At 40.6% G+C, this 23,787-nt stretch overlaps 1 non-coding gene across 1 annotated transcript; it reads right to left on the bottom strand.

Annotated features, from left to right (window-relative positions):
- Window positions 1–22,242: 22,242 nt before the first annotated feature.
- LOC128282989 (small nucleolar RNA R71) lies at window positions 22,243–22,348 on the bottom strand. The gene has a single exon (XR_008273335.1). It is a non-coding gene; the product is annotated as a small nucleolar RNA R71 (small nucleolar RNA).
- Between the last annotated feature and the right edge of the window lie 1,439 nt (window positions 22,349–23,787).

Raw genomic sequence — 23,787 nt, 5'->3', positions numbered from 1 at the left:
GTGTTGAGAAGGAGGTCAGTCCCATTAGTGAAGGTACTTTGGAGGAACCATGGCAAGGAAGAAGCTACTTAGGAGACCGAAGAGGCAATCGTCGTGATACCCTCAACTGTTTGGATCAGGTAAATTTCGAGGCCGAAATTTCTTTAAGGAGGGTAGAGTTGTAACATCCTGATTTTCGGGTTTTTTTATGATTCTTGATATTTTAAGTAAGTTTCTAAAATTTGGTATGTGACTATGGAATTCATAATTTGGGTAAGTAAATGGGCTTATGGAAGGCCCATGAGTTGGCCAAAACCTGGTAGAACTTTTAAATTTTGGACTTAGGAGTTAGGGGTTCTAGCTAGGTGACCTTATATAAAGTTGTGGGTAACATGCATCACAAAAAGAGCTGCAGTAAAGTGGCAAGGGTGACGCCACTAAGTTCCTAAAAAGGTGGCGTGTGGAGCATAAGGGAAGACCTGGGATCGATTCCCTGTGTTGGAAAATAAGAGTATTTATTTTTATGTGCAGGAAGGGTAAGTGTTGGAACCTAAGTGGATTCTGTAAGAGGAGAGTTGGATCAAGTCAAATGCATAGATTAAGGAGGGATAAGGGGAGAGATTTTAGGGATTTGATATGGAGTTAGAGTTGGCCGAATAAGAGAGATTGGAGAGGGGATTTTCGGCAGAGGGGTTTTAGTTAGTGATTTTCGGCACTTGGGTATTGGTGTGCCGTTTTTTCCCTTGAGGTTAGTCTTCTTCTCTCTTTTTCTTTTTGTAGCCGAACCTACCATCTCTTCTTCCATATTTTCTTCCTTCTCTTTCTTTCAAACCAGCCCATTATTTCCCTTCATTCACCCATTATTTCTTTCCTTTATCTCTACTTTTGCCGAAATACCGCAAAAGCCGAAATCAGTGAAGCTAGGGGGTGCCGATTCTTTGTGACCAGCAACCTTTTCTTTCCTTTTCAATTGTTGGCATTCAATTCCTTTACCTTTTAGGCATCCGGATTCAAGAGGAGAAAGACTGTGGTAAGTGCTCGAACTCTAAACAATTCCTAGAGTAACTTTTGGCCAAAAGCCGAAACCCCTCTAGTTTAGGGAGGTAGCCGAATATGGGTATAGGCCTTATGGGGTCTTCTTTTAATATTTTTGTGGTTTATTTAGTAGAGGAGCAGCAAGGTGTGGTGTTGACTTGGGGTAGCTTGGATCTCCGGAGTGGCTAGACCTAGTCATTAATCGCGACAAAGGTAAGATTCCTAAGGCCATTATGGATGGTGGTCGAATGTATAAGATTAGTATTAGATGATTTTTGGTTCGGTTCAATTATGGGAAGCTGATTATTAACGATGGATTATAGGAGAAATCGTGTAGGAGATCTTGTCGAGGAATATCGCCAAACAGGTGTGTAATGAACCCTTTTTCATAAGCTTCAAGCGATAAATGCCGAAAAGCCGAAATGCCGAAATTCTGGCATTTCGAGGACTCGTGAGCAAGCGAACGCTCATTAGTTAGTTAGACTCATTGAGATGATGATCAGGAACATTGGAAACGGTAGGAATGTGATTTTTGGCATTCACGGTAAGTTGGGCCTCGAGGGCCTCCAATAGGGCCCAATAGGCTTTCGGGCCCATTTGAAAAAAATTGGTAGAAAACGAAAATCTGTTAAATTGCATGTTAAGACTGTTAATACTGTTATGGATATAGGCTAAATGGGCCTAGATGACAAAATCGGCTAAGTAGGGCCCATTAGGGGTTTTAGGCCCAATAACTCGATTTCGCTAAAAATGGGCCAAAATCACTGTTTGCACCCATGAATTGTTAGTAACTGTCAATGAACAAGGATACCCTAATTTTTGGTAAAATTACAAGATTACCCTTATAACATGAAAATGACCGTTTTGCCCCTAGGTAAAAATGACCATTATACCCTTAGGGTTTATGTATGAATTTAATACATGGGATTTTGATAAACATGGTATGTATGATATGAACATGACATGTATGATATGCACATGATATGTATGATATGCACATGATGTAATCATAAATGCATTGGGTTGGGTTTTTATATGAATGGAGGAAGTGAAAAAGGGCTTATGCCCCAGTTATTAAAGGGCTTATGCCCCAGTTATTAAAAGGGCTTTTGCCCCAGTTATTCAAAGAGGCTAGGCCTCTAGTTATATGATAAAGCAGCTATGCTGCCAGTGGAGAGTTATGGCGGGGTGGGTTGAGTTAATCCCCACATGGTGTGTTGGTTGGTACGGGTGGAGAGTAGCGGATGGTAGGTTGAGTAGTCTCCCCAAATGGGCTTGCATTCTTTCATTGACATTATATGTGATATTGAAATGGGCCTGTGACAGCCCAAAATTGACCCTAGTCGGAATGTGGTTTCAGGACCACAAAACCGACGCATACAAATAATTTAAAATTTATTTTGATGCCTATGATATGTGTTAAATTGTGTGTGACATTTTTGATGATTTGATTTAGTGTTATAAATGTGAATTTCACTAGAAAAGGCCTAGTAGTAAACTTTGAATGTATGATGGGAAGATGTGGGATGACTAGTTGATCATGCATGCAAAAATAAGGGATTTGCATGTCAAATTTCCCCAAAAGAAGCATAGTGGCCGGCCAAGGTAGGTGTTGATGGCCAAGGGAAACATGTTTCCAACATGTTTGGTTAGTGAGTTATGTATGAAGAAATAAAATAAGAATTAGCATTAAAGAAATGAACAAAAAACAGATGAGCATGGATGTCACCCCCATTGCGTGCAACTAAGAAAGAAAACAAAAAATTTTGTTCATCCTTGTTCTCTTCTTTTTGGCCGAAAATACTAAGAGGAAGAAGAGATTTTTGCTTCATTTTCTTTGTTTAGAAGAGATCTAGAAGGAAATTTGGCTAAACTTGCATCAAGAGTAAGGTATGTATGAGGTTGTGTTATGAGTTTCATGCATGTTTTAGTTGCTAACTTGATGTTCATGTTAGCCATGGTTCAAATCCTTGCTATGCCATGGGAATGGTATTTGGCCAAAGTTGTAATTGTGTTAAAGCCATTGCATGCTAAATGTGAAGCTTGCTAATGATGCATGCAATGATGGATTGTCTACTTTTGAAATTTCTTTGTAGCCATCTTGAGTAAGACATTGAGTTTTCTTTTTGTTTAGCCATGATTGAAGTTGAAAGGGCATGATTGTGATATATTCGCCATGATGCATTCATGAGCATGGTTCATGCTTCTTGCATGTTAGTTAAAATTTGTGTTTTGGATGGCTATGGACACCTTGAAATTGACCTTGCACCTATATGTGTATATATGATTGCACATGATATTTTGATTATGAAGAAAGTGATAAATATGTTGTTTAAAGAAGAAATTGTTGAAGAATGTTGTGAAATTTGCATGTACAATCGGCCTAGTACACATAAGATGTGAAAATCTTACAATTTATTGTTGATTTTGTGCAAGTATGACTAAGTATAATCGGCCACATGAGGGGAATTATTGTGCATGCATTCGGTTAGAGGCAAGCTTAATGATGCCTATTCTTGACTTAGGTAATCGGCTACCTTGTTGTGAGCTAAGGCCGAATGTGTGCGTAATTAAAGAAAATGGACTAAAGTGCTTAGTTATGTGATGTTGAGTCAATGATATGTGTATTCGGCCAAGGCTAGCAAGCGAGACTTTAATGAATTGAATTTGTTTGAATTAGCTCAAGAGCTTAGAGGGCCACAATTGGATAAGGGGAAGGAAAAAGTGATCGATTAGCCGTCGAAGCCGTTCGACAACATCCGAGGTAAGTCCTCAAGAAATGACCCTACTCGAATTATGTGAAATGAAATATGGATGTGTAATGATTATTGATTTATGTGTGTATGAGTATTTGAATGATACCCGGGCTAAGTCCCGAAGGCGATTATGCTAGTGATATGTTTGTGTTTGAGCCTTAGTAACGAAAATGAAACATGGATGTGTAATGATTATTGATGTATGTGTGTGCATGAGCAATTGAATGATATCCGGGCTAAGTCCCGAAGACATTTATGCTAGTAATTATATCTGGGTTGAGACCCGAAGGCAATTGTGCTAGTGGCTACATCCGGGCTAAGACCCGAAGGCATTCGTGCAAGTTGTTAAATCCGGGCTAATACCCGAAGGCATTTGTGCAAGTCGTTCTATCCGGGCTAAGACCAAGGCATTCGTGCATGTGGTTATATCCGGTTGTATTCAAGAAGCTTGGGCTGGAGGTGAGCATTGGTTGCTGTAATAAATTTAATTAATGCGCTCGAAAAGCCCAAAGGATAAGGTATGTTTATATGTGCATTGGAAAAGTCGATATGTTTGAGTAACATTCGTTCAATCGACTAACGAGTTTTCAGCTATTGAATTGGTTGATATCTAGTGAAAGTATATAATGATGAAGTGTGAAGTAAGTATGATTATGTGAATGTGTATTAATGAAATGATTCATTTGGCTATGTGAATGTAATGCTTTAGTTAAAGCTGATTTTATTGCTTGAGACCTACTAAGCATAAAAATGCTTACTCCGTTGCTTTGGCTCTCTGTTTTATATATTTTGCTCGTTAGCGATCGGATCCGGGATCATTAAAGTCGAAGTCATCTACACTATCAAAGCCTCCATTTTTGGGTATAATTTTGGTTGAAGTTTGAAATGGCATGTATAGGACTACCCTATTGTAGAAGGTCATGTACCTTTCGGTTTTATGTAAGCTTGGATAGCCATGCGAAAATGGCTTAGATACGTTGTTAGTATGATTCTATAATCGTTTGTATGATGATCATTATGGGGTATGGAATGGTTTTGAAAAGATTAGCCATTGGAATGGTTAATCATGATCACACTTGTGCTATGTATGCAAAAAGGGCCAATTGAATCGTGGAAATCATGAAATAGGTAAAGGTTACCTTGAAAGCAGATCTTTGGCAGCAGCAGTGGTGTGGTTTTGAAAAATCACCAAAATTTGTAGGAATGGTATTAAATAGTGAATAAGTTATGTAAAAGAACCTTGATGAGTCTAGTTTCATATGGAAGAAACGAAACGGTCATAGGAGTTACTTGTTAAGAGTTATTAAAGTTATTGTGAGACAGGGCCAGAACGGTTTTTGGGTCCCCTGTCGCGACTTTAAAAATTTGCTATAAATTATCTAGAAAGAATTAGAAGTCATGCCTTATATGTGCAGATTCAATTTTGAGTCTAGTTTCATTAGAAACAAACGGCACCAGTATTAAAGCCCTGTAGAGAGAGATTCAAGTTGTAACGCGCGAAGGTCGAGCATCGATCCTCGTAACATGGGTGACTTTAACTAATGATGATGCGCTTTTCCAGCTGTCTGAAATGCCAAATTGGTCGGTACTTTTCGAGGATTTAGCTCGTCAACCCCTCGCGTCCGACACGGCGATGGTCTCGGGCTCGGGGTGTTACAATTTTATTGGTATCGAGCTACGGTTTAGTCGATTCTAGGACTACCGTGATATGTTTGGGGTCTAGCTATACATGCCATTAAATGATGAATTGATAGTGTGGTGATTTCGACAATTTGACTTTGTGTTTGTTTATAGCAATGGATCCCGATCCCAACCGAGCAATAGCTGATGATGTGGAGAGTGTGGCGCTTTGCCGCGCAAGGGACATTGTTGGCGGACTCTCAACCTATGGCCAACAATCCGAATGATGAGGCTAGGCAAGCCTTTTATAGTGTGATGAATGATTGGTTTAACCAATACATTCGAACTAACACTACTGTTCCACAACCTCCATTCCCGACAAATGCAACCCAAGACCTACAATACCTCCGATGAATCGATCAAATAAGGTCAAGTAAGCCCCAATCGATAGGATTGAAAACATGGGGCCACTTGAATTTAAAGCTACGGATGATGACGATGCCGAGCAAGCTGAATTTTGGTTGGACAACACTATCCGGGTGCTCGATGAGCTATCTTGTACACGATGAGTGCTTAAAGTGTACCATCTCCTTGTTACGTGATTCCGCCTACTATTGGTGGAGTACTCGACTGTGGTGCCTAGAGAGCAAGTGACTTGGGAGTTCTTTCAAACCGAGTTAGAAAAAAGTATATCGATCGAGATTCATCGACCGAAGTGAAAGGAATTTCTTGATCTTAAGCAAGGCTCTATGTCGATTCGACTACGAACGAAAATTTGTGAGGCTTAGCGATGCTGCGAGAATGCATTTCGTCCGAAGCTATTATGTAAACAACGAGGATGGGCTGAATGATGATATAAGGATGTTCGTTGGCATTCTCGAAATCGAGAGTTCGTAGTACTTGTTGAGCGAGCTTGTAAAGTAGAAGAGCTTAGGAAGGAGAAACAAAAGTTGATGTGGGAACTGGAGAATTCGAAAAGGTCCTCGGAAAGTCTCTTCAACAGCATCGAAGAGATTTCGAGATGATGTGAGCCGGTCTAGAGGCGCCGGGCTTTTCGGGCGAGATCGCGGTCGACCTCCTGTGACCACACGAGTCACTTCGATCGCCAATGTGGAAATGATCGTAGAGAGAGAGCGGAGTGTCGCATTGTGGCAAATGGCATTCGGGAGCTGAGGTTCCATGATCGCTCTGCTATAAGTGTGGATCGGTGACCACTTTATCAAGGTCTGCCGAGGTTGCTTGAACAAAATGTAAGTCGAAGTGGAAACCCGGTGCTACCATTGCCGAGGTAGGCCATCCAAATGCGGGCAATGCTAGTGGCGGTCGAGAGGGTCGAGAGATGCTACAACGAGACACGAGGCTCGTACTCTGCTAGGACTTATGCCATCTGCAAGACGCGAGGATCTTGCCTCACCGGATGTTATTACCGTACTTTCACTCTTTTCGATACTAATGTGATTGCTTTGATTGACCCTGGTTCTACTCATTCTTATATATGTGAAACCTTAGCATCCGAAGAAGACTTTGCCTATTGAGTCTCTGAGTTTGTAATTCGGTGTCAAACCCTTGGGTCATTACGTGCTTGTCAACAAAGTGTGCAAGAAAAGTCCCTAGTATTCCGATGTTCTTGTTTTCCGCGGACTTGATGCTTTTGCCGTTAGATGAATTCGATGTTATTCTTGGTTTGGATTGGTTGACCATGCACGATGCGGTTGTAAATTGCAAAAGCAAGACTATCGATCTGAGGTGTGAATAACGAGATAATTGGGTTGAGTCTACGGACTTAAAGGGGTTGCCACCGTAATATCAGCAATGTTGGCCCGAAATATGTATGAAAAGGGTGCGGCGTACCTTGCGTATGTGCTCGATGACAAGGAGTCGAAAAGAAACCCGAATCGATGCGGTGGTTTGTGAATACCGGATGTTTTCCACGAAGAATTGCGGGTTTACCACTGTTCGGAAATAGAGTTTGGCATCGAATTGGTACTGGTACCACTCCAATTTCGATAGCTCCGTATCGTATGGCACCGCGGAATTAAAGGAGTTGAAAGCTCGATTGCAAGAATTGGTGGATAGAGGTTTTGCCTTGAGTTTTTCGCCTTGGGGTGCACCGGTGTTGTTTGTGAAAAGAAGGATGGGACCATGAGGTTGTGCATCGACTATCGTCGACAATAAGCGGCGATAAAGAACAAATATCCGTTATCAGCGTATTGATGACTTGTTCGATCAAGCTGAAGGGAGCCTCGGTGTTCTCGAAAATAGATTTGAGATCGGGCTATTATCGATGAATTCGAGATTCGGACGTACTCAAGGCGCCTTGAGCGAGATATGGTCACTCTGAGTTTCTAGTGATGCCGTTTGGACTTACTAATGCCCTGCGGTATTTATGGATTTGATGAATCGGATCTTGAGACCATATTTAGATCGGTTCGTAGTCGTATTCATTGATGATATCTTGGTCTATTCAAGAAATGAGACCGAACATGTTGAACACCGAGGTTAGTCTTTGCAAATTCTACGGGATAAGCAATTATATGCTAAGTTCAGCAAGTGTAAGTTACGGTTAAGAGGTTAGCTTCTTGGGGCATGTGATATCTGCATCGGGCATTCGAGTCGACCAGAACAAAATTTCAGCCATACTAGCTCGAAGTCTCAGAAATATTACCGAGGTTGAGAGTTTTTGGGGCTTGCGGTTATTACCGACGATTTGTAAAGGTTTCTCAACGATAGCCACGCCAATGACGAAGCTACTCCAAAAGGATGTTAAGTTCGAATGGACGGAGAAATGTCGAAGAGTTTCGATCAATGAAAATTTATTTGGTGAAGCCCCAATTCTAGTGCAACCCGAATCGGCAAAGAGTTTGTCATCTATAGTGACGCCTCCCTACTTGGGTTAGGTTGTGTATTGATGCAAGAAGGTCGAGTTGTGGCCTATCGTCGAGGCAATTAAAGCCACATGAGAAAAATTATCCGACCCATGATCTCGAATTGGTCGCCATCATATTCGCTTTAAAGATTTGGCGACATTACTTATTTGGTGAGAGGTGCCATGTGTACTCGGATCACAAAAGTCTCAAATATTTGATGACCCAAAGAGACATAAATCTGCGACAAAGATGTTGGCTCGAGCATTAAAGGATTATGAGCTGGTCATTGACTATCACCCGAGAAAGGCGAATGTGGTTGCGGATGCCTTGAGTCGTAAATCATTATTCGCTTCTGAGCGATGAATGTGCACTTGTCCGTTCGATCCGACAACGTGTTAGTGGCTGAATTGAAAGCCAAACCATTATTGATACATCAAATTTGTGAGGCTCGGAAGGTCGACGATGAGTTGGTTGCAAAGCGGGTGAGTGTGTTCGAACAAGGAATCGGAGTTTCGGATCGATGATAACGATTGTTTGAGGTTGAAGTCGTCTCGTGTGTTCCAAAGAATTGAACTTATTTCAATAATTCGAACGAAGCCCATTGTAGCCAAATGGCAATCCACGGGAGTCGAAGATGTACAACGATTTGAAACGTCGGTTTGGTGGCATGGTATGAAACGAGACATCTCCGACTTTGTTTGAGGTGTTTAATATGTCAACAAGTGAAAGCGGAACATCAAGTGCCTTGAGGATTACTTGACCGATCACGATACCCGAGTGGAAATGGGATCGAGTCACAATGGACTTCGTGATCCGGACCGCCATTGTCGATGAGTAAGAAGGATGCGATTTGGGTCGTTGTAGATAGATTGACTAAGCCGGCTCACTTTGTCCCCGTGACGCACGGATTTTCAATGGACAAATTAGCAATTGTATGTTTCTCAGTTGTGAGATTACACGGGTGCCTATTTCTATCGTGTCGATAGAGATCCGAGATTTACCTCGCGATTTTGGAAGAAGTTGTAAGAAGCTTTGGGTACCAAGTTGCATTTCAGCACCGCCTTTCACCCCCAAACCGATGGTCAATCCGAGCGGATAATTCAGATACTTGAGGATATGTTGAGATGTTGCATCCTCGAGTTCAGTGGTTCATGAGAACGGTATTTGCCTTTGATTGAATTCGCTTATAACAATAGTTTTCAATCAAGTATTAGGATGGCACCTTACGAGGCTTTGTACGGTCGTAAATGCCGTACACCATTATTTTGGACTGAGCTCGGTGAAAGCAAAATTTTCGGGGTGGATTTGATTAGAGATGCTGAACAGAAAGTGAAAGTAATCCGTGAAAGTCTGAAGATAGCCTCCGATCGTCAGAAGTCGTACGCGGATCTGAAGCGTAAGGACATCGAGTATCAGGTGGGAGATAAAGTGTTTCTCAAAGTTTCGCCTTGGAAAAAGATACTCAGATTCGGCCGTAAGGGCAAGTTTGAGCCCGAGGTTCATTGGACCATATGAGATATCCGAGCGAGTCGGTCCAGTGGCATATCGTCTGATTTTGCCCCCTGAACTCGAAAAGATTCACGATGTCTTTCATGTTTCGATGCTTCGACGCTATAGATCTGATCCATCGCACGTGATTAGTCCATCGGAGGTTGAAATTCAAGCCAATATGAGTTATGAGGAAGAACCGATTCGTATCCTATCACGTGAAGTGAAAGAGTTGCGAAACAAGCGGGTTCCACTAGTGAAAGTGTTATGGCTCAAACACGGGATAGAAGAAGCTACTTGGGAAACCGAGAACTCTATGAAAGAGCGATACCCAACCCTATTTACCGGTAAGATTTTCGGGGACGAAAATTTCTTAAGTGGGGGAGAGTTGTGACAGCCCAAAATTTACCCTAGTCGGAATGTGGTTTCGGGACCACAAAACCGAGGCATACAAATAATTTAAAATTTATTTTGATGCCTATGATATGTGTTAAATTGTGTGTGACATTTTTGATGATTTGATTTAGTGTTATAAATGTGAATTTCACTAGAAAGGGCCTAGTAGTAAACTTTGAAAGTATGATGGGAAGATGTGGGATGACTAGTTGATCATGCATGCAAAAATAAAGGATTTGCATGTCAAATTTCCCTAAAAGAAGCATAGTGGCGGCCAAGGTAGGTGTTGATGGGCAAGGGAAACATGTTTCCAACATGTTTGGTTAGTGAGTTATGTATGAAGAAATAAAATAAGAATTAGCATTAAAGAAATGAACAAAAAAAAGATGAGCATGGATGCCCCCATTGTCGTGCAACTATGAAAGAAAACAAAAAATTTTGTTCATCCTTGTTCTCTCCTTTTGGCCGAAAATACTAAGAGGAAGAAGAGATTTTTGCTTCATTTTCTTTGTTTAGAAGAGATCTAGAAGGAAATTTGGCTAAACTTGCATCAAGAGTAAGGTATGTATGAGGTTGTGTTATGAGTTTCATGCATGTTTTAGTTGCTAACTGGATGTTCATGTTAGCCATGGTTCAAATCCTTGTTATGCCATGGGAATGGTATTTGGCCAAAGTTGTTATTGTGTTAAAGCCATTGCATGCTAAATGTGAAGCTTGCTAATGATGCATGCAATGATGGATTATCTACTTTTGAAATTTCTTTGTAGCCATCTTGAGTAAGACATTGAGTTTTCTTTTGTTTAACCATGATTGAAGTTGAAAGGGCATGATTGTGATATATTAGGCCATGATGCATTCATGAGCATGGTTCATGCTTCTTGCATGTTAGTTAAAATTTGTGTTTTGGATGGCTATGGACACCTTGAAATTGACCTTGCACCTATATGTGTATATATGATTGCACATGATATTTTGATTATGAAGAAAGTGATAAATATGTTGTTTATAGAAGAAATTCGTTGAAGAATGTTGTGAAATTTGCATGTACAATCGGCCTAGTACACATAAGATGTGAAAATCTTGCAATTTATTGTTGATTTTGTGCAAGTATGACTAAGTATAATCGGCCACATGAGGGGAATTATTGTGCATGCATTCGGTTAGAGGCAAGCTTAATGATGCCTATTCTTGACTTAGGTAATCGGCTACCTTGTTGTGAGCTAAGGCCGAATGTGTGCATAATTAAAGAAAATGGACTAAAGTGCTTAGTTATGTGATGTTGAGTCAATGATATGTGTATTCGGCCAAGGCTAGCAAGCGAGACTTTAATGAATTGAATTTGTTTGAATTAGCTCAAGAGCTTAGAGGGCCACAATTGCATAAGGGGAAGGAAAAAGTGATCGATTAGCCGTCGAAGCCGTTCGACAACATCCGAGGTAAGTCCTCAAGAAATGACCCTACTCGAATTATGTGAAATGAAATATGGATGTGTAATGATTATTGATTTATGTGTGTATGAGTATTTGAATGATACCCGGGCTAAGTCCCAAAGGCGATTATGCTAGTGATATGTTTGTGTTTGAGCCTTAGTAACGAAAATGAAACATGGATGTGTAATGATTATTGATGTATGTGTGTGCATGAGCAATTGAATGATATCCGGGCTAAGTCCCGAAGACATTTATGCTAGTAATTATATCTGGGTTAAGACCCGAAGGCAATTGTGCTAGTGGCTACATCTGGGCTAAGACCCGAAGGCATTCGTGCAAGTTGTTAAATCCGGGCTAATACCCGAACGCATTTGTGCAAGTCGTTCTATCCGGGCTAAGACCCAAAGGCATTCGTGCATGTGGTTATATCCGGTTGTATTCCGAAGAAGCTTGGGCTGGAGGTGAGCATTGGTTGCTGTAATAAATTTAATTAGTACGCTCGAAAAGCCCAAAGGATAAGGTATGTTTATATGTGCATTGGAAAAGTTGATATGTTTGAGTAACATTCGTTCAATCGACTAACGAGTTTTCAGCTATTGAATTGGTTGATATCTTGTGAAAGTATATAATGATGAAGTGTGAAGTAAGTATGATTATGTGAATGTGTATTAATGAAATGATTCATTTGGCTATGTGAATGTAATGCTTTAGTTAAAGCTGATTTTATTGCTTGAGACTTACTAAGCATAAAAATGCTTACTCCGTTGCTTTGGCTCTCTGTTTTATAGATTTTGCTCGTGAGCGATCGGATCCGGGATCATTAAAGTCGAAGTCATCTACACTATCAAAGCCTCCATTTTTGGGTATAATTTTGGTTGAAGTTTGAAATGGCATGTATAGGACTACCCTATTGTAGAAGGTCATGTACCTTTCGGTTTATATAAGCTTGGATAGCCATGCGAAAATGGCTTAGATCGTTGTTAGTATGATTCTATAATCGTTTGTATGATGATCATTATGGGGTATGGAATGGTTTTGAAAAGATTAGCCATTGGAATGGTTAATCATGATCACACTTGTGCTATGTATGCAAAAGGGCCAATTGAATCGTGGAAATCATGAAATAGGTAAAGGTTACCTTGAAAACAGATGCTGGCAGCAGCAGTGGTGTGGTTTTGAAAAATCACCAAAATTTGTAGGAATGGTATTAAATAGTGAATAAGTTATGTAAAAGAACCTTGATGAGTCTAGTTTCATATGGAAGAAACGAAACGGTCATAGGAGTTACTTGTTAAGAGTTATTAAAGTTATTGTGAGACAGGGCCAGAACGGTTTTTGGGTCCCCTGTCGCGACTTTAAAAATTTTCTATAAATTATCCAGAAATAATTAGAAGTCATGCCTTATATGTTCAGATTCCATTTTGAGTCTAGTTTCATTAGAAACAAACGGCACCAGTATTAAAGCCCTGTACAGAGAGATATTCAAGTTGTAACGCGCGAAGGTCAGAGCAGTCGATCCCTGTAACATGGGTGACTTTAACTAATAAACTGTACCAATTGGCCTGACCAAAAATTCTATAAATAAATCCATGGAAGGATATATGAGTCTAAATTCAGGGAAAATTTATGGAATCAGTTTCCGAGTTTTGAAACTCGAGATATGATTTTTAAGGCGACAGTGACACAGTTTTCCAGCCTGTCTGGAAATGCCAAATTGGTCGGTACTTTTCGAGGATTTAGCTTGTCAACCCCTCGCGTCCGACACCGGCGATGGTCTCGGGCTCGGGGTGTTACAATTTTATTGATATCAGAGCTACGGTTTAGTCGATTCTAGGACTATCGTGATATGTTTGGGGTCTAGCTATACATGCCATTAAATGATGAATTGATAGTGTGGTGATTTCTGACAATTTGACTTTGTGTTTGTTTATAGCAATGGATCCCGATCCCAACCGAGCAATAGTGATGATGTGGAGAGTGTGGCGCTGCTCAAGAAGGGAGGACATGCTGGCGGACTCTCAACCTATAGCCACAATCCGAATGATGAGGCTAGGGAAGCCTTTTATAGTGTGATGAATGATTGGTTTAACCAATACATTCGAACTAACACTACTGTTCCACAACCTCCATTCCCGACAAATGCAACCCCAAGACCTACAATACCTCCGTGAATCGATCAAATAAGGTCAAGTAAGCCCCCAATCGATAGGATTAGAAAACATGGGGCCACTGAATTTAAAGCTACGGATGATGACGATGCCGAGCAAGCTGAATTTTGGTTGGACAACACTATCCGGTGCTCGATGAGCTATCTTGTACACCGATGAGTGCTTAAAGTGTACCATCTCCTTGTTACGTGATTCCGCCTACTATTGGTGGAGTACTCGACTTGTGGTGCCTAGAGAGCAAGTGACTTGGGAGTTCTTTCAAACCGAGTTAGAAAAAAGTATATCGATCGAGATTCATCGACCGAAGCGAAAGGAATTTCTTGATCTTAAGCAAGGCTCTATGTCGATTCGATCACGAACGAAAATTTGTGAGGCTTAGCAGACGCTGCGAGAATGCATTTCGTCCAAAGCTATTATGTGTAAACGCTCGAGGATGGGCTGAATGATGATATAAGGATGTTCGTTGGCATTCTCGAAATACGAGAGTTCAGAGTACTTGTTGAGCGAGCTTGTAAAGTCAAGAGCTTAGGAAGGAGAAACAAAAAGTTGATGTAGGAACTGGAGAATTCCGAAAAAGGTCCTCGGGAAAGTCTCTTCAACAGGCATCGAAGAGATTTCGAGATGATGTGAGCCGGTCTAGAGGCACTTTGGGCTTTTCTGGACGAGATCGCGGTCGACCTCCTGTGACCACACGAGTCACTTCGATCGCCAGCGGTGGAAATGATCGCCGAGAGAGAGCAGAGTGTCTGCATTGTGGCAAATGGCATTCGGGGAGCTGTAGGTTCCGTGATCGCTCCTGTTATAAGTGTGGATCGGCTGACCACTTTATCAAGGACTGCCCGAGGTTGCTTGAACAAAATGTAAGTCGAAGTGGAAACCTGGGTGCTACCACTACTCGAGGTAGGCCATCCAGAAATGCGGGCAATGCTAGTGGCGGTCGAGAGGGTCGAGAGATGCTACAACGAGACCCGAGGCTCGTACTCTGCTAGGACTTATGCCACGCTGCACGCCGAGGATCTTGCCTTACCGGATGTTATTAGGTACTTTCACTCTTTTCGATACTAATGTGATTGCTTTGATTGACCACGGTTCTACTCATTCTTATATATGTGAAACCTTAGCATCCAAAGAAGACTTTGCCTATTGAGTCTCTGAGTTTGTAATTCGGTGTCAAACCCTTGGGTCATTACGTGCTTGTCAACAAAGTGTGCAAGAAAAGTCCCCTAGTATTCCGAGGTTCTTGTTTTCCGGCGGACTTGATGCTTTTGCCGTTCGATGAATTGACGTTATTCTTGGTTTGGATTGGTTGACCATGCGATGCGGTTGTAAATTGCAAAAGCAAGACTATCGATCGAGGTGCGCGAATAACGAGATAATTCGGGTTGAGTCTACGGACTTAAAGGGGTTGCCGTGTAATATCGGCAATGTTGGCCCGAAATATGTAAGAAAAGGGTGCGGCGTACCTTGCGTATGTGCTCGATGACAAGGAGTCGTAAAAGAAACCGAATCGATGCGATGGTTTGTGAATACCGGATGTTTTCCACGAAGAATTGCGGGTTTACCACCTATTCGGAAATAGAGTTTGGCATCGAATTGGTACCGGTGCCACTCCAATTTCGATAGCTCCGTATCGTATGGCAACCGACGGAATTAAAGGAGTTGAAAGCTCGGTTGCAAGAATTGGTGGATAGAGGTTTTGCCCTTTGAGTTTTTCACCTTGGGGTGCACCGGTGTTGTTTGTGAAAAGAAGGATGGGACCATGAGGTTGTGCATCGACTATCGTCGACTTAATAAAGCGACGATAAAGAACAAATATCCGTTATCACAGATTAATGACTTGTTCGATCAACTGAAGGAGCCTCGGTGTTCTCGAAAATAGATTTGAGATCGGGCTATTATCGATTCATGAATTCGAGATTGGACGTACCCAAGACCGCCTTGAGCGAGATATGGTCACTACGAGTTTCTAGTGATGCCGTTTGGACTTACTAATGCCCTGCGGTATTTATGGATTTGATGAATCGGATCTTGAGACCATATTTAGATCGGTTCGTAATCATATTCATTGATGACATCTTGGTCTATTCAAGAAATGAGACCGAACATCTTGAACACCGAGGTTAGTCTTTGCAAATTCTACGGGATAAGCAATTATATGCTAAGTTCAACAAGTGTGAGTTACGTTAAGAGAGGTTAGCTTCTTGGGGCATGTGATATCTCGCATCGGGCATTCGAGTCGACCGAACAAAATTTCAGCCATACTTAGCTGGAAGTCTCCAGAAATATTACCGAGGTTCGAGCTTTTTGGGGCTTGCTTGGTTATTACCGACGATTTGTAAAAGGTTTCTCAACGATAGCCACGCCAATGAAGCTACTCCAAAAGGATGTTAAGTTCGAATGGACGGAGAAATGTCAAGAGTTTCGATCAACTGAAAATTTATTTGTTGAAGCCCCAATTCTAGTGCAACCCGAATCGGCAAAGAGTTTGTCATCTATAGTGACGCCTCCTACTTGGGTTAGGTTGTGTATTGATGCAAGAAGGTCGAGTTGTGGCCTATCGTCGAGGCAATTAAAGCCACATGAGAAAAATTATCCGACCCATGATCTCGAATTGGTCGCCATCGTATTCGCCTTTAAAGATTTGGCGACATTACTTATTTGGTGAGAGGTGCCATGTATACTCGGATCACAAAAGTCTCAAATATTGGATGACCCAAAGAGACTTAAATCTGCGACAAAGACGTTGGCTCGAGTGTTAAAGGATTATGAGCTGGTCATTGACTATCACCCGGGAAAGGCGAATGTGGTTGCGGATGCCTTGAGTCGTAAATCATTATTCGCTTTACGAGCGATGAATGTGCACTTGTCCGTTCGATCCGACAACGTGTTAGTGGCTGAATTGAAAGCCAAACCATTATTGATACATCAAATTTGTGAGGCTCAGAAGGTCGACGATGAGTTGGTTGCAAAGCGGGCGAGTGTGTTCCAAACAAGGAATCGGAGTTTCGGATCGATGATGACGATTGTTTGAGGTTCGAAGTCATCTGTGTGTTCCAAAGAATTGAACTTATTTTGATAATTCGAACGAAGCCCATTGTAGCCAAATGGCAATCCACCGGAGTACGAAGATGTACAACGATTTGAAGCGTCGGTTTTGTTGGCATGGTATGAAACGAGACATCTCGACTTTGTTTGAGGTGTTTAATATGTCAACAAGTGAAAGCGAACATCAAGTGCCTTGAGATTACTTCACCGATCACGATACCCGAGTGAAAATGGGATCGAGTCACAATGGACTTCGTGATCCGGACCGCCATTGTCGATGAGTAAGAAGGATGCGATTTGGGTCGTTGTAGATAGATTGACTAAGTCGGCTCACTTTGTCCCCGTCGCACGGATTTTTCAATGGACAAATTAGCCGAATTGTACGTTCTCGATTGTGAGATTACACGGGTGCCTATTTCTATCGTGTCGGATAGAGATCCGAGATTTACCTCGCGATTTTGGAAGAAGTTGCAAGAAGCTTTGGGTACAAAGTTGCATTTCAGACCGCCTTTCACCCCCAAACCGATGGTCAATCCGGCGGATAATTCAGATACTTGAGGATATGTTGAGATGTTGCATCCTCGAGTTCGATGGTTCATGGGAACGGTATTTGCCTTTGATTGAATTCGCTTATAACAATAGTTTTCAATCAAGTATTAGGATGGCACCTTACGAGGCTTTGTGCGATTCGTAAATGCCGTACACCATTGTTTTGGTGAGCTCGGTGAAAGCAAAATTTTCGGGTGGATTTGATTAGAGATCTTTGAGAAGAAAGTGAAAGTAATCCGTGAAAGTCGAAGATAGCCTCCGATCGTCGAAGTCGTGCGTGGATCCGAGCGTAAGGACATCGAGTATCGGTGGGAGATAAAGTGTTTCTCAAAGTTTCGCCTTGGAAAAGATACTCAGATTACCGTAAGGGCAAGTTGAGCCCGAGGTTCATTGGACCATATGAGATATCCGAGCGAGTCGGTCCGGTGGCATATCGTCGATTTTGCCCCGAACTCGAAAAGATTCACGATGTCTTTCATTTTTCGATGCTTGACGCTATAGATCTGATCCATCGCACGTGATTAGTCCATCGGAGGTTGAAATTCAAGCCAATATGAGTTATGAGGAAGAACCGATTCGTATCCTATCACGTGAAGTGAAAGAGTTGCGAAACAAGCGAGTTCCGCTAGTGAAAGTGTTATGGCTCAAACACGGGATAGAAGAAGCTACTTGGGAAACCGAGAACTCTATGAAAGAGCGATACCCAACCCTATTTACTGATAAGATTTTCGGGGACGAAAATTTCTTAAGTGGGGGAGAGTTGTGACAGCCCAAAATTGACCCTAGTCGGAATGTGGTTTCGGGACCACAAAACTGAGGCATACAAATAATTTAAAATTTATTTTGATGCCTATGATATGTGTTAAATTGTGTGTTGCATTTTTGATGATTTGATTTAGTGTTATAAATGTGAATTTCACTAGAAAGGGCCTAGTAGTAAACTTTGAAAGTATGATGGGAAGATGTGGGATGACTAGTTGATCATGCATGCAAAAATAAGGGATGTGCATGTCAAATTTCCCCAAAAGAAGCATAGTGGCCGGCCAAGGTAGGTGTTGATGGGCAAGGGAAACATGTTTCTAACATGTTTGGTTAGTGAGTTATGTATGAAGAAATAAAATAAGAATTAGCATTAAAGAAATGAACAAAAAAAAAAAGATGAGCATGGATGCCCCCCCATTGCCGTGCAACTAAGAATGAAAACAAAAAAATTTTGTTCATCCTTGTTCTCTCCTTTTTGGCCGAAAATACTAAGAGGAAGAAGAGATTTTTGCTTCATTTTCTTTGTTTAGAAGAGATCTAGAAGGAAATTTGGCTGAACTTGCATCAAGAGTAAGGTATGTATGAGGTTGTGTTATGAGTTTCATGCATGTTTTAGTTGCTAACTTGATGTTCATGTTAGCCATGGTTCAAATCCTTGTTATGCCATGGGAATGGTATTTGGCCAAAGTTGTTATTGTGTTAAAGCCATTGCATGCTAAATGTGAAGCTTGCTAATGATGCATGCAATGATGGATTGTCTACTTTTGAAATTTCTTTGTAGCCATCTTGAGTAAGACATTGAGTTTTCTTTTTGTTTAACCATGATTGAAGTTGAAAGGGGCATGATTGTGATATATTCGGCCATGATGCATTCATGAGCATGGTTCATGCTTCTTGCATGTTAGTTAAAATTTGTGTTTTGGATGGCTATGGACACCTTGAAATTCGGCGTTGCACCTATATGTGTATATATGATTGCACATGATATTTTGATTATGAAGAAAGTGATAAATATGTTGTTTAAAGAAGAAATTCGTTGAAGAATGTTGTGAAATTTGCATGTACAATCGGCCTAGTACACATAAGATGTGAAAATCTTGCAATTTATTGTTGATTTTGTGCAAGTATGACTAAGTATAATCGGCCACATGAGGGGAATTATTGTGCATGCATTCGGTTAGAGGCAAGCTTAATGATGCCTATTCTTGACTTAGGTAATCGGCTACCTTGTTGTGAGCTAAGGCCGAATGTGTGCGTAATTAAAGAAAATGGACTAAAGTGCTTAGTTATGTGATGTTGAGTCAATGATATGTGTATTCGGCCAAGGCTAAGCGAGACTTTAATGAATTGAATTTGTTTGAATTAGCTCAAGAGCTTAGAGGGCCACAATTGGATAAGGGAAGGAAAAAGTGATCGATTAGCCGTCGAAGTTGTTCGACAACATCCGAGGTAAGTCCTCAAGAAATGACCCTACTCGAATTATGTGAAATGAAATATGGATGTGTAATGATTATTGATTTATGTGTGTATGAGTATTTGAATGATACGGGCTAAGTCCCCGGCGATTATGCTAGTGATATGTTTGTGTTTGAGCCTTAGTAACGAAAATGAAACATGGATGTGTAATGATTATTGATGTCGTGTGTGCATGAGCAATTGAATGATATCCGGGCTAAGTCCCGAAGACATTTATGCTAGTAATTATATCTGGGTTAAGACCCGAAGGCAATTGTGCTAGTGGCTACATCCGGGCTAAGACCGAAGGCATTCGTGCAAGTTGTTAAATCCGGGCTAATACCCGAAGGCATTTGTGCAAGTCGTTCTATCGGGCTAAGACCAAGGCATTCGTGCATGTGGTTATATCGGTTGTATTCCGAAGAAGCTTGGGCTGGAGGTGAGCATTGGTTGCTGTAATAAATTTAATTAGTACGCTCGAAAAGCCCAAAGGATAAGGTATGTTTATATGTGCATTGGAAAAGTCGATATGTTTGAGTAACATTCGTTCAATCGACTAATGAGTTTTCAGCTATTGAATTGGTTGATATCTTGTGAAAGTATATAATGATGAAGTGTGAAGTAAGTATGATTATGTGAATGTGTATTAATGAAATGATTCATTTGGCTATGTGAATGTAATGCTTTAGTTAAAGCTGATTTTATTGCTTGAGACTTACTAAGCATAAAAATGCTTACTCCGTTGCTTTGGCTCTCTGTTTTATAGATTTTGCTCGTTAGCGATCGGATCCGGGATCATTAAAGTCGAAGTCATCTACACTATCAAAGCCTCCATTTTTGGGTATAATTTTGGTTGAACTTTGAAATGGCATGTATAGGACTACCCTATTGTAGAAGGTCATGTACCTTTCGATTTTATGTAAGCTTGGATAGCCATGCAAAAATGGCTTAGATACGTTGTTAGTATGATTCTATAATCATTTGTATGATGATCATTATGGGGTATGGAATGGTTTTGAAAAGATTAGCCATTGGAATGGTTAATCATGATCACACTTGTGCTATGTATGCAAAAAGGGCCAATTGAATCGTGGAAATCATGAAATAGGTAAAGGTTACCTTGAAAACAGATGCTGGCAGCAGCAGTGGTGTGGTTTTGAAAAATCACCAAAATTTGTAGGAATGTTATTAAATAGTGAATAAGTTATGTAAAATAACCTTGATGAGTCTACTTTCATATGGAAGAAACGAAACGGTCATAGGAGTTACTTGTTAAGAGTTATTAAAGTTATTGTGAGACAGGGCCAGAACGGTTTCTGGGTCCCCTGTCGCGACTTTAAAAATTTTTTATAAATTATGCAGAAAGAATTAGAAGTCATTCCTTATATGTGCAGATTCCATTTTGAGTCTAGTTTCATTAGAAACAAACGGCACCAGTATTAAAGCCCTGTACAGAGAGATATTCAAGTTGTAACGCGCGAAGGTCAGAGCAGTCGATCCCTGTAACATGGGTGACTTTAACTAATAAACTGTACCAATTGGCCCGACCAAAAATTCTAGAAATAAATCCATGGAAGGATATATGAGTCTAAATTCAGGGAAAATTTACGGAATCAGTTTTCGATTTTTGAAACTCAAGATATGATTTTTAAGGCGAAAGTGATGCAGTTTTCCAGCCTGTCTGGAAATGCCAAATTGGTCGGTACTTTTCGAGGATTTAGCTCGTCAACCCCTCGCGTCCGACACCGGCGATGGTCTCGGGCTCGGGGTGTTACAGGGCCTATGGGCCATACCATTTACAGTAAAGGCTTCGGCCCAGTAATATGAAATATGAAAAGGCTTCGGCCCAGTGTTATGAAATATGAAATATGAAAAGGGCTATGGCCCAGTACATGTTGAGATTGGATTTGGGCTTAGGCCCAACAGGCTGTTATTGTTTTGGGCTCTGAAAGGGGCTTGTTGCACTGAGTTTCCAAACTCACCCCCTTTCCTTAACCTTGCAGGTGAGCCTTGATGTGGGGACTTGGTAGGAGGATTGAGTAGCCACGGTGATCGCCTTTGGACTTTTAAATAAGCGTTGGTTTTCATTAAATTTCATTTAATTTCCTTTAATTATTATTTATTTTGGGGTTGTAATAAGGTCATTTTAACTTTCCTTTTATTTCTTTTCGGGATTATTTTAATTTTAATAACTTTAAACCTGGTTGATAATTATTCAAATGGGCTAGACGTAGGACGTGTTTTCAAAACGATACTTGTTTTCAAAATAGCTTGACGCCACGATTAATCAATTTATCAAAGACGTCCACTTAAACAAATTTAAACTCGATATAACAAAGTGTGGCTATGGTTGTGGGCATGTCTAGGATTGGATCCAATCATAGAGCTCGGTACTTAAGCAGCCTTCATGGTTCACCTCCTCTGTCTCGGATACCTACCTGGTGCCCAGCTTCCATACACTTTGTTAACTCAACAAAATATATAGTTTTAAAACACTAAAACGGAACGTGGGTTTTCAACTCCAATGTGGCACTTCAGATTCGGCCATAACGTCTGGGCCGGGTTTTGGGTGTTACATTAAGAGATAGAGCACGAGCGTGGTTGAACTCCCTACCGTCCAATTCCATAACTACATAGCAAGAGTTGGTCGAACGTTTCTTAATAAAATATTTCCTTCCATCTTTAGCTGCCTAGATCCAAAATGAAATCACTTCATTTCAGCAACTTGATGAAGAATCTTTATACGAGGCATAGGAGCGATTCAGGGAGTTATTACGAAAGTGCCCTCATCACGGCATTCCTTGCTGCATTTAAATGGAGAATTTCTATATTGGTCTCAATATTCATACTAGAATAATGATGGATGCTTCAGAAAATGGAGCCCTTCTTTCTAAGTCATATAATGATGCTTACGAAATTATTAAAAGAATTGCCAACAATAACTATCAGTGGCCAACCAACCATGTAGCCTCAGAAAGATAAGCAGTAGGAGTACATGAAGCAGACATACTTGCTTCTTTGGTAGCCTAGGTATCCACTATGTCTTCTATGCTTAAGAACATAATTGTTAATGGTTTCAATGGTAATTTATCAGGTCAGCAACCGAACTAGTTCGAGAATATTTCTTGTAAATACTGTGGAGATGGCCATTTCTTTGAAAATCGCCAATCGAATTCAGAGTTAAATTATGACATGGGAAATCAAAATTGGAATGGTCCGCAATCAAATTTATACAACTCTTCATGGCAGAATCATCCAATTTCTCCATAGAGTAATCAATGGGCGGACCATAGCGACTCTAATATGCCATTTCAACCAAATTACCCGTCGAAATATTCTCAACAACTGCAACAACCTCCACCAACTGAATCTTCAAATGATCTTGAGAATTTACTGAAGGCATACATAGCGAAGAATGATACCACTTTAAGAAATCTGGAGAATCAAATAGGTTAGCTAACCAATGAACTTCAAAATAAAACCTAAGGTATTAGGCTAATCAACACAGAAAATCCAAGAATTTTGGACAAAGAACATTGCAAAGCAGCCTCTTTTCCAAGTAGAAAAACATTGAAGCCCAAGGTGGTTGAGGTTTAAAATAAGCCTATTATAACTCAAGACAAAGAGGAAGTTCAACCAAGTGTTGAAACTCCTGTATCACAAAATTCAGATTCAGTGAACCTTGATGAGGTAAATTTTAAACCAGTTAGTTTTTATTATCTAACACCCTTGTTGGATGCAGAAAAATTTCCACAAAAGATTTGTCCAATTATAGCTAAGATTCCACCATTGCCATATCCTCAATGATTCGAGAAGCAGTAATGGGATACTGAATTGAAAGAAATTTATGATGACCAGGTGGCTTTTAAGTTCGATGTTGTTTAATCCCTAGATTTAATTGAAGACTGTTTTACTATTTCCAAGATAGAATCGTTAGCTTCTACAGAGCTAGAGCTCAATTCTGTAGATGATCCGTTAGAATGTATTCTGCTAGCGGATTCGTAAAGTGGTGATGAAAACGATGAATATTTGGCTTTGTTAAAACCTAAAATGAAAGAATTCACTCAGGAAGTTTCACCGGAATCATTAGAGTTATTATCTCGGGAGTACACAAAACCAAAAGTGTTTATTGAAGAGCCAGTTGAATTGGAACTGAAGATTTTACCTCTTCATTTGAAATATGATTATTTGGGTTTATCTCTATTTTTACCTATCATGATTTTAGTTGAGTCCACCA

This window comes from Gossypium arboreum, chromosome 10 (assembly GCF_025698485.1).
Source record: "Gossypium arboreum isolate Shixiya-1 chromosome 10, ASM2569848v2, whole genome shotgun sequence".
Lineage (NCBI taxonomy): Eukaryota > Viridiplantae > Streptophyta > Magnoliopsida > Malvales > Malvaceae > Gossypium > Gossypium arboreum.
Note: the sequence above shows the minus strand (reverse complement) of the source record. Positions and strands in the feature narration are given on the sequence as shown.